Here is a 7,428-nt window from a genome sequence, read left to right as displayed (position 1 = left end):
TGAGGAGAATCTCCAAGAAGATGGAAGCCACATGTCTCAATGGATAAAGCTAGGGTCATCATTATAGTTAGTAAAATGGGAATAACATATTGACAAACTCCAAGATTTTTGGAGCGAAGATAACCAACACATTAGGAGAGGATCGGGTAGGGGTCTTTATAGGCTCTAAGAGAAACATCCCAGCTAAACGCTGGACCCGTGGCAAGGAGAATAGTCCTAACATTAGATGTAGAGTTGGTAATGCAGGCTGACGGTACGGATATGGGCTAGTCCATGGTGGATTGGGCCAAAAGCGGTACGAGCTGAAATGCCAGCCCACACCCACCAAGACTGGCTACTAGGTTGGTTATATTATTATTTTTTTTAAAATTATGTTGTTACAAAATGAAAACAAGGAGCTAAGGACTAAAATGACATTCAAACATAAGTTAATAATTGTTTGGCAATTTAACATCACTCATCATTACAAAATAGTGAAATACATTATTTAGAACTGTAAAAGAAAAACTTGAGTACGGGACAAGCGAAGAATTTAATCTAATAAATGGGTGTGATTATATACATACAAATCGAAGAGGATTCTAAATTGGGGTAGTTATTTTTGCTACCACTTCGAAACTGTAAAATTTTGCGTCTCAATCATAAATGTATATTAATTTGCCTAGATGTTAACAAAATTATAAATCAACGTCTGGAAGGCAGAAGATATATGAGATAGAGAATAAAGATATGATGTTGATTATTGATATGCACACAAAAGTTTTTTTTTAATTTCATGATTAAAATTTCTCTATTTCAGTTTTATTAGATAAAAAGAATTCTTATTATTAGTATAGGTTCGGCTTTAAAGTTGGAATGTTAAAAGTTGGACTTGGAATGTTGGACTTGAGTAGTGAATTGTAATAATATATTAAAAGATTGATTTATATAAAAAGAAAAAAAGGGGGCTGGCAAAGTGATTTCAAAACAGTGCAAGCTGAGGTAATCCATACCTTGGCGGGTTGGTATTTTGCTAACCCAAGCCCGTATTACCGGCTCTAATTAGATGCCAGCCCAACAATAGCGATTGTGGCTGTGAATGTCACATCTAGTAATTTGGTAATTAGGAGTAAAGACATTCCTAGGTAGTTAAGGGCCATAATAATAGGAAGAAATAAGAGGACACAATTCTTAAAGTTAAGATAGTGTCGGGATAAAAGTACGATTTATGGTGATTTTTCAAATTTAAGATTTGAAATCTAAAAAAACTTTTTGACCAATGGAACAGTAGTAAGTTCTGTACAAATCTGGCACTGTTTCACATTAAATTGGTTCTTAAGATTATTTTTTCTTGAAAGAGCGTTCAAACAAATTTCAGTAGGACTTAGAAGCATTTTGTTTTTATTTTTTAAAATTAATTATGAATTTTCAAAGTTGGATAGAAATTCTAGAATTACCAAGTGAATAGTGAATCTATAAGTAACATCCTAATTACATTTTTCTTGAGGTTAATGCCCTCTAAAGTGATCTAAAATTATATTAAATGGACTCTAAGGTAATATAATAGTTAGGTGTAACGATGAACACTATAACACCTTAACTTATAATCCTTATTCATATCAAATAAAAACAATTAGAATCACTCATTAAGTCTTTAAGTTGGAAAAATTCAAATTTAAAAATTAATATTCTTGGGTTACTATTCATTGTAACCTTGAAACTGGTCTCATTTTGAAAAATCATAACTGAATCTAAAAATGTTAAAATGAGGTGATTCCAAGTTTTATTTACAGCTTTCTAATAGATCTTCAAAGAAAAAATACTTTTGGGTTATGAATCCATCTCATGTGTGCCCAGTTTTCATGCCAATATACACTGCTCATATGGTCAATTTTTCAGTTTTTCAGAATATATGCCTAACTTTGGGTAGGCATAACGTTTTATACCAAATCTAATTTTAATTACTTATAACTCATTTTAAAGCTAAAAATGAGATCTATTTATCTCCCCAGTTTCATGATAAAACTTCTTCATTTGCCCAAAATCATGTGGGCTCCATTATTGGCTCATTTTAGGTCATTTTCATCCCCTTTAGGTGTCAACTTTGAACAATTATATGACAACAATCCAAAACATGCTTCTACCATACTTCACAGCATATAAACTAATCTTTGCTTACATTACAGATCATAAAGTAATCATCAAGTCATCAAAAGATATATATATATATATATTATAATATTGTAACACATTGATTATAAGTTCATACAAAACATATCATAACCATTCTTCATGCTAAGGCCACTTCCTTGCCTTTTTCTTGAGTAAGGCCTAAATAGTGTTAATTTAAGCATAAAGAAGGGTGAGATTTCATGAAAATCTCAATAGCATGGAACCACAATTACAATGTTAAACAAGCAAAGCATGTCAAGTCATATGTCAAATGTTATCCTCATGTTAACAACCAACATTCATGCCATGGAAAGGGAGCAATATACCAGATCAATACTCAACTCAACAATGTATATTGCCAAGGCATAAAATATAAGGAGTTAAGACATTATCGTATATCTAGCTCTACCACATCATGGCATATAAACAAAGAATAACACATAGCAACAAACCATTCAAATTAACATTAAATTGTAAGTTCTATACTACCTCATGATACACTTGATTCCTTGGTTTCTTGTCCTTGTTCTTGAGTTATTTCTTGATCAACAATAATGCCCATGAAAAAACAACAACAATGACATTCTAAATCAATTGCGTAATTCCATTAAACACTTAACTCTAAAATGCTAAACCTTTAATCATTATTTTAGGAGTTTAATATCATCTTCTTTAACATAACTCCCATATGCTTTTCTTGCATGATTTTTCATGTAGAATCCATATATGAACTTTTCTTCTTAGCCGAGAGCTATGCCTAGGGTTCTAAAAATTTCATTTTCAATTTCAATACTTCTAAACACATGCTCTCTACATACACCTACACAAAGTTACTTTCTAAACTCATTGGAAGCATCAAAATAACAAAAATCAAATCCTAGCATGGAGAACCAGCTCTAGCTGAATAGTGTCCCTAGATTGTACAAGTTAAAATCTTTCCAATAACATGGTTTAACCATCATCAATCAACCATTTTTTATCCCCTAATCTATATATAAACTTAGAATCAATCATATCTCATCACAAACTAATTTGAACACCAACTATGCCGAGGGTTTTCAACTATCAAACTCCATCAAACTCATGTCAGAAACCATCAATCCATAGAGTATCATGGACCAAGAAAGAAAACCTAGTTTTTACCTTGATTTAGGACCTCAATCCACCTTGGTTTGCCTTTTTCCTCTTCTCCTTCTTCTTCTTCTCACAAACTCTTCTCCCTCTCTTGCTGTCAATATTGAACAAAATGGCTAGGGAAGGGAGGGGAGAGTATATATAAAATTGGCTCCTTTCTTTACCATATGGTAACTTTGTTTACCATCCAATTTTTACCCCGAACACTTGGCACTATCTTGCCTTCTGTTCCCTCTTAATTTCACCATATAGGCGCTTTTAGGCGTTCTCCCATTGAATGAAGATGCCACCTCATGGGATACTTAGACATGCATGTGGGAAAATCACCATTTTTTATTCATAATTCCATTTTTCCATGTCTAACATTCAACAAATTGTTTTATTCCACTTACGTCTTCTCCCTCCTCATCTGGCGCCATACTAACTAGAAAAATGGAGGAAAATTTTGCTCCACCAAGCTTATGGTTATTACACTGTATAATCTTAAAATATCAGTTAAATTTTTCTTGGATCTTGTTAAATTTGTTGCTTCCAAAAATTTATTTCCTTGCACCAATAGCTTTCTTTTAATGAGGAGAGGTTTTTTTTTTTAATTTTTTTTAGTTTTTATTTTATCCTATAACTCTTTCAATTAAATTTGTCATGAAATCACCCTTTTACCTATATAATTTGGTTTTAAATATTTTAAAGCTAAATTTTGCATCTCCAGAGGCAAGAAATAATTTTTAATTCATAATAACTCCCAAATAAATTTTCTAGTTTTTTCATGAATTATTAAGGTCCCTATATATTTTAAATAATTCAATTTGACCAATTTTTTTTAATTAGACAAAATGCCATGAAATTACAGAAAATTCTAAAATATATTATTTTCATGTTATTTTCATTTTTCAGCCTTAAACATTATTCTAAACCTTTTCTTCTATTTTCGTGATTTTTTGAGAATTTTTTAAAAATTTTGATATAATTTCCCAATTTGTTCTATCTTAACTTGATATTTTGAAAATGACAGGCTAGTCCCTGCTCAAGTTTCAATTCAAAAGTTGTCCCGTCTATCTGTCTATGACACTGATTGATCCTTGATCTTCTTTATATTCCCTATTTTCAAGGTTAACATTAATAGGATGTGGCAAACACCACATTTTCTCTGGGCCAATGAGAAATATTAATGTAAATAAAATTAATAAAAAAATTAAAGAATAATAGTTAAAGAAACTAATCCTCCTTGATTCTTTCTTGGAAGCAAAGTTTAAAAAGTCCACCATGTGGCAAATTAAAAAGGAAAAATTAAATAAAACATTCTCTCTATAATAAATAGTAATAAAATAAAAGATGAGAATTAAAAGCCAATTAACTGCGCATTAGAAAAAATGGGGTGGATTCTTTTAAAAAAAAAGGAAATAGGAAAATTCAAAAAATCAAAATCAAAATCTTTCATTTAAGATGATTAGCTTCTCAATTTGTAAATATCATTTGATGCCATTATTGTGAAAAACTAGAAAAATGAAAACTAAAATAAAAATTATGATTTGATGATGATTTGATGCTTAAATAGGAAGTTATATAATGAATAATAATTGAGAAAAAATAAAGAAAAAAGAAAATTGAAAAAAATTGAAAAATCCTAGCTAGAGCCTATAAATAGGAGAGTAAGTTAGAGGAAGGGGGAAAAAAAGATTCCTGGAGAGAAAGGAGGCAAGGTAGAATTTCTTTCTATCATCTTTTGTAAAGAAGGGCTATTCATGGTGAAAGTTACTGGACTATTTGTTTCATCTTTACCTTTTTATCTAAGAAAGCTCCGGGGTTCTTGTCTAAGCCAAGGAACATCCCTAACAAGAGATGGGGGTTTAGTCATTTGAGCACTACACTCACCGCCATGCATAACTTGTTTTCATTTTTATTTTTTCCCCTCACTTTCCCATTCCTTGGCCTTTTGTTCTGGGAATAAAAAAAGGGTTTTGTTTTCTTAAGTAGATCATCCGCACCTCTCATTTTTTAAGACATATCATATATATATATATATATATATATATATATATATATTTATACTTACCTCCACTTGTCCTATCTACGTTTCCCTTCTTCCTTTTTTTTAATTTATTTTTATTGATTCATTTTATTTCATTTTATTCATGTCATTTTCCTTGATGTGTATTTACTCTTTATTGGCACATTACGTAATGTCTTCTTTCTTTTTAGCCAATTGATAAATGGAGCATCAAGTATGGATTTCCCTTCCTATCTAATGTATTTGGCTTGAATTTCATAATGAATTAATTTTGGGTGTTCTTTCTTTTTGTTTTCAAAAGTACCTCCTTTTTTAAATACTATACTATGTGATGTTCTTAGAATCTTTACAGGTATCTAAATTCATTAGTAAATCATGTGAAATTATGGGAGTCTTTGCAGGAATGCCACTATGGTTGCGCAAGTTTTCTTTTTAAAATAAGATGGGAGAAAATAATTTTGGCCTAATGTTTATAAATGAATAATAAAATAAAAAAACATTTTTTAAAATATATATATACACACATATATATAATTTCAAAATCTATTTTAGAGCTGTGTGAGAGTTTTAGAACCTCCGCCGGCTCGAATGATTATTCTCCCGTGTAAAGTTATGGGACCTCTGCAGAGAGGGTAATCCAAAATTTATTTCAAAAACTATTTTCTAAATAAAAATACAAAAATTATTTTCATATATTAAAAAATACCAACCCACAAAAATATCTTTTTTAATTGAATAAATATTTTTATAAAAAATACCAACCAAGTGACAAGTATTTTTATCCCTGAACTACATGCGTTTTGATCTCTCTAAAGAGTACATAGACTTTAGGCTTTCACCCTAAGTCAAGTCTAGCTTTATAAATAAACTATTCTTTTCTTTTAATTTTTTCCCTTTTTGTCGTAAAAGGTTTTTCTTTATTTTTATTTCTTTTTTAAGGGTTGTGAAAATATAATAATAGGGCATATTATACTCAAATAATCGACTGAGGGTGACTGTTTTCTTGAATGGGTGCTGTGGGGTGCTTAACATCTTTCCCACACACCATCAATTTCCAAATCCTATCCAGTTTTTATTGACCATACATTTTAGGTTTCCAAAATTAAACTTATAAGATTTTGGTGATGACTTTTTCTTCTCTCCTTTTTATGGGAAGACTAGGATTCGAGCGTGACGATGGCCATGAAGCTCACATACTAGCCAAAATTGCACATGCCCATGCTACGCAACACGTTTGCCATTCTAGATAATAGCCCAATAGATTACCCTAGGCCAGACAATTATATGACTAATTAGCCTGGTTGTAAGATCTTAATTTACCAACCAATTTCATATCAAATAGAAACAACTAGAACCATATAATAAGTCCTTAAGTTAGAAAAATTTGAATTTTTAAATTTCTTTCCTCAAGTTACTATTCATTATAACCCTAAATTTGGCTAAATTTTAAAAAATCATAATTAATTCTAGAAAAATTGAAATGACAAGTTCTACTTGAAGCTTACAACAAGATCTTTAAAGAAAAAAATACTTCTAGATTGCAAGCTCAACTCATGTGTGCTCAATTTCCACATCAATGTGCACTGTTCATTTAGTCAATTTTTCAATTTTTTAGAATTTATGCCTAACTTTAGAAAGGCATAAATTTTTGTATAAAGCGTCAATTTTTATGAATTACCACTCATTTGAAAGCTAGAAATAAAATCTATCAATATCCCAAATTTCCTGATTGAATTTCTTCATTTGCTTAAAATCACATGTGGTCTTGGCCCAATGTAGGTTAACTTTTATCCCTTAAAAGCTCAACTTAACATAAGTTAGTCTTAGCAATTCAAGCAAATTTATACCATATTTCACAACACTTGTCAAGCATTTTTCACATAGGTTACAAACCTCCAAATAGTCAACAATCCATGAAACTCATAATTATTACAATTTTGTTATATAAAGTTCATAAAGTCCCACATAAATAGCCCTCATGGTGTGATCAACTTTGCCTTTCCCATGACCACTTGTAGTAGCCTCTAATGGTGGTATTTTAGACATAGAGAAGAGTGGAAGTTTATGAAAATCTTAGTCGCATAGAACCACAATTATAATGTTAATCAAGCAGAAATGTTACATGTAAATTTACA

This window comes from Neltuma alba, unplaced genomic scaffold (assembly GCF_004799145.2).
Source record: "Neltuma alba isolate B1F8T4 unplaced genomic scaffold, ASM479914v2 tig00005403_pilon, whole genome shotgun sequence".
Lineage (NCBI taxonomy): Eukaryota > Viridiplantae > Streptophyta > Magnoliopsida > Fabales > Fabaceae > Neltuma > Neltuma alba.
This window is presented reverse-complemented; position numbering follows the sequence as displayed.